Raw genomic sequence first — 10,961 nt, 5'->3', positions numbered from 1 at the left:
CTGGGGCGGGCGGCATCGCGCCCTCCCGGCCTCCGCCCTCCTTCCTGCCCTCCATCCCTCCGTCCTTCCCAGCCTCCCGAGGGGGTTAGGGCGAGGTGGCCGGCGGGAGGACGGGGGCGCTGCCGCCGCCCGAGGGGAGCGGGAGCCGGTGGCGGCCGGCGGGCCGTGAGGGGAGGCGGGAGGCGGGAGGCGGGAGGCCTTCCCCCCGCCAAGCGCCCCCGGGCCTGGGAGAGCGCCGGGCACGCAGGGGAAGGGGAAGGGGAAGGAGGCGGCGGCGTGAGAGAAGGCAGAGGCTGGCCCTGGGCCGTGTCTGAGCGGATGCCCTCGCGCCCTTACTGGTAGCTCTTAGCTCAAGCACGCCCAGCTCGATGATTTTGTTTCTCACACCTAGTCACGCCTTTCCTCCCCAGCTATGGTGGCCTCCCTTCACCTGGGCCTGTAGCTGAGGACAGCCAGATACGTGGACAGGCATAACCCGAGGGCAGCTGGCGCAGTGCCGGACGCTCCCCGTGGCAGCCTGCCCTGTGTGGCAGCCGGCTCTGGCCTCAGCCTCTGTGAGCCGCTCGGATAAAGGCGTTTTCCCATCCGAATGTGAAATATGCCCCTGCTTTTCGAGATAAATCATATCTTCCTAGGCAAAGGAGTTTTCAAACATCGCTGCTGATAAATGAGGGGTGTTTGAAGTCTTGTCTGTTTATTATGTGTTTGCATGGGAGATAGCGTAATGGGTTTCTGATTCATGGCTGGAGCCCTGAGTGCTACTGCAATATCATAATAAATAAAACATGTAGTTGGATGAAGTCTGAGGTTCCTTGCTTATTTCCTAATTTAAAGCATCAAGGTCACCTGGAAGGCAGTGGTATGGCTTCCAGGCTTCCCCACACTATTTCCCCCTGTACTTTCTCGTGATTCTGAGGCCACCTTGTTCAGAAACTAGGGAATTTATAGGAGGTTATGTTAGATGCAGCTTCAGAATCTAAGCTGTCAAATATATAAGACATATATGATAATATTTCCCCATTTACCTAATATTCTTCAAGAGTCTCAGTAGAAAAGCATATTTTGAAACACTGGAGTTGGATGGTTATGAGGTTACAAGAAGAAAGCGCTTCAGTGTGCTGAAAGTAATTGTCTTGTCTACTGAGAGGTGAACAGAGGCATTAAGCCACAGGTACAGTGCTCAGGGGTACATATCTAACCACTCTCTGGAAATGTGTGTGGTAACGCAGCACCCATGCTGGGCCCTCTTTCCAGATTCTCATGCTGCCTGCAGCAAACAGAAATGTCTTGGCTTCTCACCTCTCTCTGATATATTTCCAGTCCCTGTTCCTTTCAATTTTTAAATTACTAGCCACACCTCAGTGCCTACCTTCCCACTCTTCGCTTTCTTTTTGAAGGAAGCTTATTAAGGACATGCTAATCAAAGGCAGTTGTGGTAAAGCTGGGAAGGAGAGGGAGGTGAAGACAAGGCACAAGTACTGTGATCAAATGAAACAGTTCTGGGGATGTTCCTTAATTAAGTAAATCTCGGTATTACTCAAGCTGCTGTTACAGTATTCTTAGGAAAGGACACGTCTTTATGAATCACCATTAATTTTCATTATCAGCTACTCTTAGTGATGTCAAAGAGCAAGCATAGCATCTTCTTTACAGCACAGTTAACAGGTGGGTATTTCCAGTTCTTTTCACATAGATACTTGTGGCAAAGGAACATGTTTGTGCTTTTTGAGACTGGCTAGACTCTGATCTCGGGCATTGTCTTCTTGGGACCAGTTGCATTATGATCACCCAAACTCACAACCCCAGAAAGGTGCTTCTTGCTTTGTGATTCACATGAAATCAGTATACATTATTAAAACACCATTGTTACAGCTGATACATGACTGTTTCCTGTGATGATGGAAAAGCCTTCTGTAACATGCAAATAAGTTTATTTGAATTTGCTAAATACTCTGGTATCTGTCTCTATGAAACTTACGCTAAATGTTAGACACAAGTATCACTCTTCTTATAAGAGAGAGCAGTGAAAGTGAGATACAAGTGTGCTCTCCTCAGCTGTCACTTTTGCTCAAGAAAGCAAGATCTCTCAGAAATACTCAGGTATTACTCTCTTGCTTTGTTTGTTCTTTCATATATAACAATCCAACAGTAGATTTAACATCGCACATATGAGTACATTTTCTGCTTGAGTTTCACCTAGGCTGCCCAATGGCTTAGCCAAAAGTGTATCTTGAGATCTTGAGCAGCTTTACATAAATATCTAATAATTTAAATGACCAAGCTCAGATAGCAGCTGCACCATTCCCCATGTTACTGAACTGTGGATGATACACGTTAAAAACTGTTAGTCAAAACTTGGCCACTGGCAAGCACTGAACGTCAGGAGATCACTCTGTCTAGATGAGGTCTCTGGATGGGAAAAATCTGCTCGGTGGAACAGAAGAGGCAAGTAGGCAGTATTGCTTAGTTCTTGAAGCATGTCAACGAGTAGAATGCAGAAAGCTGTGACTGCAATTTTTTGTTTTCTAAGCGAGGTTGCTTGATTCATAAAGAACACTTTATTGAAAGGGGCTGGTGGGATCAAGTTGATACCAGACAATTAAGTTACTGGGAGCTGAAGCGGAAGAACTAGTTAGCACAGGTGCAAACATCAGAGCAGCATCGATGGTGATGTTCATTAGAGTCCTAGAGCTCCTACTTTGACAGCTGTCCTGTGCTGTAACAGTGATATTAAGATGTTGAGAACTCTTCTTTAACAATACCGTGTCTTTAATAACACTGTATTTCAAGAAAAAAAAAAAAAGACTAAAGTTATGCTTGTGGAGGCTGAATTTGTAAATTTGTGGTACCAGGAAGGCTTATTGTCATAACATTAAACTCTGTTTCCTCCACAGCTTAGTCACAAAGACCACCTGACACGTGAAAATATTTCATTTGGTGAGAGCAAAATATGTGGCTTGGATTGCTGCATTAAAAATGGAGAAAATGAAGAAAAAATACTTAAGTCCTAGAAGTAACAACAAATCCTGTTTTCAGGTAAGCAACTCAACAATATATCTTTAAATCTAGCATCATGGAGCTTTTCTTTTTTGACACATACTAGTATAGCTCAGTGACATACACAGCCTTAGTGAGGCACATTACCAAGGTCAGGTCCATGATATTTAAGTTGTCTTCCTTTAAAAATACAAATAGCTTTTATGAATGAACAGAATGTTTTGTTAAGCTGAATAAAATCTAGTGAAACCTCACTTAATATCTATATATATTTAAAATAGAGATAGATAGGTATTGCAATTAAAGGTCTCTCGTGTTCTCTCACATTATTATGTATACCAATTTACTGTTCCATAAGTTTTCCCTGCTACATTTTGGAAGGATTTTCAGCAATTCATTATAGTTGCAGAAATCCTTGTGTAGAACATGTTTTGTTGGTGTCTTGGCTCTTAGAATCCTTAACAGTGACATCTTTAATGGTGTTTGGGGTGTAGAGGCTGTGTTGGAATTAATGGTCTGTGTTGGACTGTTTCCTGTAAATTCTGGCACGTCGTTTGCCACCTGTCTGTCTGATAACAGCTACTCTGAGAAGTGCAGTTCATTTCCTTTCCTTATTTATTCTTAGGCAAAACATGATAATCTTGGATGAATTCTTTACTTAGGAGCAAAGATTATCAGAAATTTAGACACAGTATGGAAGAATAGTGTTAATAACTGTGTCCTTACATTTTAAATGCCAGTTTTCTATCAAGTCTCTGTTCATCTTTCCTAAGGGGCGTAAACAACTTTGTTCCTTAATTTTAGGAGACACCACAATGAACTTCCTTGATTTCAAATAGTTTTGTCTTGGATGGAAAACCAGAGACTCTCTTCAAGAAATGTGTAGATGTAGATCTTAGTAACATGGTTTAGTGGTGGACTTGCCAGTACTAGGTTAAAGGCTGGACTAGAGGATCTTAGAGGTCTTTTCCAACCTGAATGATTCTATGATTCCTCCACACCAAGATTATAAATTGTGTCTCATCCAATTTACATTAAATAAACTGAATTATTTTTAATTAATTACATTGGATTAAGCCAATAAGAAACGTGCACAGGATTCTGACAGAGCCACTAGTTAGTGTCTTAAAAAAAAATAGCTTCATCTAGCTACCCGTCCTTGAAGGATCATTCCTGCAGTCTCAGAAACACAGCTTTTATCATGAAGCATCATGGGAGCGCCAATCTGCAGATGTATCTTGCATAGAGAAAATAGCTACAATTTTTGAAAAAGTATAGCTCTTATAGCTCTTTCAAGACAATTCTTACCTGGTGACTGTCAGTGTATCCATTCAGTGCATGGAGATACCACCTTTATTTATGTTACAAGTCATCTTTATTTGGCCTGCAACATTTTTAATGGTATTTAACTAAGGTGTAGCGCCAATCTGAAAGACTGGATTTGCATATGTAAACTGCGTAATAGTGTTCACAAAGCAGTATCTGCTATGCCATTGCTGTCTGGGGAAACAAATCAAAATTTGATACTGAAATCTGATTCCCCAGCAAATGTGGTGAGACACATAAGGGAGACTTGCTTTAAGTTCAGTCCTTTGGACTATGCATGTTCAAGAGCTTCTCAAGAGCTGGATCAGGAATCCTCCTTTAAAGAAAAAATCTCCAGTTTATGGCTTTCCTGTAGAACATGGAATTTTGTTATTGGTTAAAATGAACCAATAACATTTCCTGAACTCTTTCCTGATTTCAAGCTATACTAATTTATGGTTGCTGGGCAATGATATTTGCAAATATATTGTACTTGTTCATTATAAAAATGATGACTTGTTCCATATACCTGTACGTCTTTCTTGGTTCCATAAGGACAATAGTTTCTTTGGCAGAAACATCCTGTTCAGAGTGTTACAATAAAAGGCTGTAAAACTGTTTGCTCTTAAATTGTTTGCCTTCATGACCCTTAAACTTTCTGCCAGCTTCTGACTGTGCATGCAAGTAAGAGCTTTGTACTATTTGTTCTTCGTGTTGCTTTCACAAAATATGTTTGTTGGCTGTACTGCAGCATGGTAGCTCCCAATTAGCTTTTTCCTTCTCTCTCACTCTCTTTTTTTTTTTTTTTCCCACCACATAAACTACATCATTACTTTCAGTCAGGGATCTAATGAAAAATATCTAAAAAAGAAATCAGAAATCTTCAACTATGCAAATTTCTTCAAGCATTAGGATAGTAGCATTTGGAAATCTCTGGAAAACAAACAAAGAAGCACCGAATTGCCTCTAACCAGATGAAAAGTTACATTATTGTGAGATCACACAGGCAAAAGAAAGTGAGACGTGCAAATCCGGCAGCTGCCTCTTGTGCCAAGAACTGGTGAATCCCATTAGGGCACGGCAGCTAGAAAAGGCTGCTTCTTGCCAGTGGTGTCACGTGCACTTCTGCAGAATTTTACATCCCTAATCTGGTCTTTAACTGATGACTGTAATTAGAAGCACTAGCATACAACTTTGGTAGCAGGCATAGCACCCTCTTAACAGATTGGGAGATCATTCCTGTGCTGAGGACTGGGCTTCCAGACAGATTGCAGAATCACAGAATCACAGAATTATCTAGGTTGGAAGAGACCTCCAAGATCACCTAGTCCAACCTCTGACCTAACACGAACAAGTCCTCCACTAAACCACATCACCAAGCTCTACATCTAAACGTCTTTTAAAGACCTCCAGGGATGGTGACTCAACCACTTCCCTGGGCAGCCCATTCCAATGCCTAACAACCCTTTCAGTAAAGAAGTTTTTCCTAATATCCAACCTAAACCTCCCCTGGCGCAACTTTAGCCCATTCTCCCTCGTCCTGTCACCAGGCACGTGGGAGAACAGACCAACCCCCACCTTGCTACAGCCTCCTTTAAGGTATCTAGATTATTTTCATTCCAATGGTTGTGAGGAATACACTGTCCATCATCGCCATCTCGGGCTGGCTTTTAAAATAACACAAAGGCTGTAAGTTCACAAATAATCAGGTCATTTTATCTGCTTTTCTCGTAAGATAAAAGAGAATTAAGCATCCTCCTCCATTAAGGAACTGTTAATTAAGCTCAGCAACTGTTCCAGGCAGCAGTGAGCAAAGATTTGTACTAGTAGGTCTAACGCTCCCATTTTGGTGCTTTTTTTCAAGCAAAGCTCCTTTTTCAGTGTTTCTACAATCTTGAAGAAGAACCTATTGCCTTTATTTATTTATTTTTTTAACATAGTGCTAACTTCTAAAGCTAATGTGAATAGAATTGATTTAAAACCCAGACTATGCATATATAATCTCTGCACAAGTAGAAGAGTAGCATTATTTCTAAAGTTTAACTTGGCTTATATGCATTAGCCACAGTAATGCTCTGAGAGATTTCATTTCAAAAAAGAAGAAAAATATAAATATCATTTTAGACCTGCAAAAGGAAAGCTATTCTCATTGTAGATCATCCTAAGAGGAAAGCAAAAGGTTAATGAGAGAGCCTCCTTTCAGGCTGTTTTTCAGATGTGCACAGGAACAAGCCAAAGATGAGCTATATTGTTTCTTGATCAATAGCAATGAATTAAACCTAAAAACTCATAATTTATTCCCTCTGTGGAATACAAAGAACACAGTTATTAGAACTGTGTCTTCATGCTGTATTATGCTGCAGCTTGGTAGTATCTGAAAAAATAACTCTCTTATACATAGACTTAGATCCGCTTTGACTTCATCCATGTCGGGAGTTCATAAAACGTGGTTTTTGTTTGTTTGTTTGTTTGTTCATTTAACATTTGTGAAATGTCTCTTTTACTGGTATGATTTTCCAAAAACATTGATGACTGCTACAACTGCACTATATTGTGGATTTCAATATGCCTGAGCAATGCTTTCACAGAAATGAGCTGTCTTTGAACCAAAGGTAGAGTTTAGCCAGCAGAGTATCTGTTGGAATGATCTCTTTCATGAGTCCTGATACTTTGCAATTCTGGAATGCTTTCTGTTTGAAGACCTCAGAATGGTATGTAAATTAATTCAGCAGCATAGAAATGCATTGGAGAAGATAATTATTTTATATTTATTCTCTGCTTTTTTTTTTTTCTTCACAGATGAGTAGACTCCTTGAAGAGAACTGTCTGATTTGTGTGAGATCACAAAAGGAATCTGTGCAACTGGCAACACTAAAAAGAGTAGGTTGCCCAACTCCTGAATCTAGAGAGAATGCAAGAAAATGAAGATTGGGGCAGTCTCCACTAATCAGGAGTTTTGTGGGACTTCTGCAAGCGCGGGGCATGGCATTTGTCAGATGCATAGTGCTTCATGCTAGGGATGACCCAAAATTCCTGGGAGGGAGCAATGAGAGGGAGATGCAGCAGAAGGCAAATGATGGAAATGATTTTTAAGAGGAGGTTGGAGAACTGCCTGTGATTTTCACAGCTGGTTGTACTGAGCTGTACCGAACCACTTCCAGCACAGCCTTGATTATAGCATTGTTAATTCCAGCATATCAACTGAAGGGTTCCCTCCTGAGATCTGTGTGGGGGCTGGATCTTTGCTGCCTGGATCTCATCTGCTCTGCAGAGGTGGTAACTCCCTGTTTCTTTAGCAGCTCTGTTCTTTCTCAGGAGCTTGGAAGAGGCCAGGGCTCATCTTGAAGGATATGGCAGACAGGGGACGTGTAAGGAAAGCTACAAAAACTTGGTGCTATAAGGATGTCATTGTATTTATTGCAGTAGGAATCTCTTCAGTGGTTGGGCTAAAAGGATAACTGAGGCACCTGAGGCTCCTTCTGCTTACATACTTCCTTTTCAAAACCGTGAAGGTCGCTATTCTCAGTTCTGATTTTTTTAATATTAGGCTGGTAGCTTCTGATTGCAATGCTAGTATGAGGATATATCTCACAATTTTAACGGGAGATGTTCATATTTAATGTCTGTAGTGTGACCTGATAATACCTAAGGAAACTGTCACCATTAAAATTAAAGGACACTGGTAGCTCCAAGTTTCTCCTTAGTGAGAGCTGTTAATTTAAATACAAGTAAACGGGAAGAAAGCAGGCTGATTTTACATTTAGTTTACCCACATATTGATTTAATCAAGGATCAGTTCATGCACAGAAGCAACTTTATGTTGCCAACACTATGTAATGCAGTCACAGAAAAAATGTGTAATGAAAATACCATGTACTTTGAAGGCTTGCACACAAATGTAAATAGGAGTAGTTCTTAAAGGTTTATGGAAGATAGAGCAGCACATGTGTAAAGGCACATGTCTGGAGCAAAAAAACAATTGTCCTGCAGCACCAGTGTCCCTCCAAAAAGATGCATTACAGCACAGACTTGAGAGAAGACAAAAAGGTTGCAGAAATTTAAAATTCCAGCATGCTGGCTGCCAATGGGAGTGAACTAAATGCAACACTCCGTGTCATGTATATCTGCTCTACTGAGGACTGCAAATTCCATTATAAGGTCATACATCTCACTTTTTGGCAATGTCCTTTCATCACAGAGAATGGTAACTGCTACAGGCTGCCTCATGTTTCACTGGAGTATTTGTAGTGTTGTTACCTGGCCAAACACATTGCAGTGAAATGATCAGTTTATTTCTTTAAATATATAATTTTATATAAATATATAAGTACATTTATATATGACATACTGCTGTTCTTAGGTGTTGTATATTAGCATACCAGCATGCTCAGGAGAGGAATTTAATTAATTCAGTCTTTATTAAGAAGAAATACCACATTATGACCTTCATGTTAAGGACTGTTATGTTATTATCATACCTAAGATTAAGTGTTTGCAATGTGATGGTATAAAAATGTGTCTGGTGCCAAGATAATTATTGATGTGTGATAGCTATGTATATCTTGTTTCAGCTTTAAAGCTCATCAGCCATCCCAGCCTGGCAACGTCAAGTTTCTACTCATGTGATAGCTGAAAGCATGTTTACCTTTGAACTCTGCCGGACCAAGAACTGGCCTCTTGGGTAATTGCGTGAAATAATAGACTTTAGTAACACTTACTTCACCCATCCGATCAGTCTTACACATTGATTTTAGCCAATTTACTAAAGTAATTTTAGCATGATTTACATTTTTAATTATCTTGTAAGTATCTAATATTAGAAAGGAAAAGATATATATTTAGGAAAAGGAGAGAAAGTTATTAGTGTTTTTCTACCAGCAGTCTTCAGATAATGCATGGAGACCAAACATAACATACAGCCTCTCCAAAATATACAGTGTGTATTCAGCCTTTGTGAATTCTAGTGGTCACTACAGCAAACAAGGCAGATGCTCATTTTATATCAGTCCACAGAGACATTTTCACTTTGTATGGTTGGGGCCTGAATTCCAAAGAGAAACTGAGAATGTTCTCTTGTTTTTCTCCAAAGAAGTTAATGAAGATCATGTATCTTCATCTATTAATTTTTGTCTCTTGTTCATTTCTCTTGTTTTGTCTTGTTCATTTATGGTCTGTCTTCTGAATGTTCTTCAGAAATTTTCATTGTCTTTTTTATGTCACTTGGCAAAAAGCAAAGTGATATATTACAAATTCTCTGTTAAAGATATCCAGTGGCTTTACTGTTGTAGTACTTTTATGGGATGTCTTTTCCTTTCGCTTACAAATGACAGCAAGAATGAGATGTGAAAATGTGCTTGATAGGAAAAGGGAAGTGGCGTAACTATAAGTTGCAGCCACAATGTATAGAAGGAAAACACATTTCAAATCTTTAAGTGAAAGTTTGATCTCTTTCAGTTTTGTAATCGTTCCCTTTTTATGAGCTGATCAGGATTATGCCCTGTCATTACTTGGAATTCTACTATACTATATAGTATATTATATTTTATACAGTAACCACAGTTACTTTTCTTAAAGTTTTCCCCACTGTAGTTTCTTATCCCATAACCAAGATTAATGACTGTAGTCTCAAAATGACTCAGATTTACAGACTCATTTTACATTTTAAGCAACTGAGGCTTAACAAAGCTAAGCCATTGGTTTAAATCACAAGGGAATTACATAGCAAAATTATGAATTAAATTCAGATTACCCAATTCCTTTATCAACACTTTCACCATACAACTATTGTTCTGTTGTGAAGAAAGAATAAAGCAAATGACTCATGCATGCATGCTTCTTTTTCTCTACTGTGTAACTATAACCAGAAGAGCACCACCTTAAGAATCTGAATAACTCAGCCTGATCTTAAGGAGGAAATACTCAGAAATCAGTTTGGCTAAGATTAAAAACCTGAGATTTTTTTAAAGTCATCAGTGAAGGCTGATGGCCAAAATAACTGGCTACCTGCAGGTATTGTGCGGTATTCCTAGCCACCACTTTGAAAAATAAAACATTGGGACTGGGAAAGTGTATGTTTGGTGAAAGAATCCTGGTAACAGCAGGATCGTAGCAAAAAGGCTGGGGGAGGAGGGAAAGAAAGAAACATTCTGAAGCTTTCCAGGATTTCTGCATTAAACAAACAAACAAAAACAGACAACAAACTGGAATGGACGTGGTATTATTTGACATTTTGTGGTGTTTTTCCTTTTTCAGATGCAGTCCTTATATCACTTTCCTTTACCCTTCTCCACCTACAGACTCAATTCATCTTCATCCTAAAATTAACTCTCTTCATGAATTTGACTTTGCCAGTTCTGACTCCACCTTAGCTTAGGACTTGTTTAGCTCATCGTGGTCCCCAGTCGTTTTCTCCAGTCTCCCTTTACGTTCCCAGGCACACATCTAGGTCTGCTGCCTGAAAACCCTTCATTTATTGTCGAACTTCTTGTCACCTCTCACTTCTGAACGCTCTCTGCTTGCTCCCAAGCTCATTGTTTTCTCCCTCCCTTACCCAGAATTTAGGTTAGAGAAGCAGGTGGTGAAGTGGTGAAGTGAGATCCATTCCTTCACAAACCCCCTGACAGATGCAGAAACACTTGCTTTCCTATCTCAGACCACTG

The 10,961-nt window shown here is 40.0% G+C and overlaps 1 long non-coding RNA gene across 1 annotated transcript; it reads left to right on the top strand.

Annotated features, from left to right (window-relative positions):
• The first annotated feature begins 122 nt into the window (after positions 1-122).
• On the top strand, positions 123-10,506 carry LOC106034011 (uncharacterized). The gene is made up of 4 exons (XR_007161558.2): positions 123-1,665; positions 2,895-3,036; positions 7,102-7,182; positions 8,874-10,506. It is a non-coding gene; the product is annotated as an uncharacterized lncRNA (long non-coding RNA).
• The last annotated feature ends 455 nt before the right edge of the window (positions 10,507-10,961 follow it).

The sequence above is a fragment of the Anser cygnoides genome, chromosome 8 (genome assembly GCF_040182565.1).
Source record: "Anser cygnoides isolate HZ-2024a breed goose chromosome 8, Taihu_goose_T2T_genome, whole genome shotgun sequence".
Classification (NCBI taxonomy): domain Eukaryota; kingdom Metazoa; phylum Chordata; class Aves; order Anseriformes; family Anatidae; genus Anser; species Anser cygnoides.
This window is presented reverse-complemented; position numbering and strand designations above follow the sequence as displayed.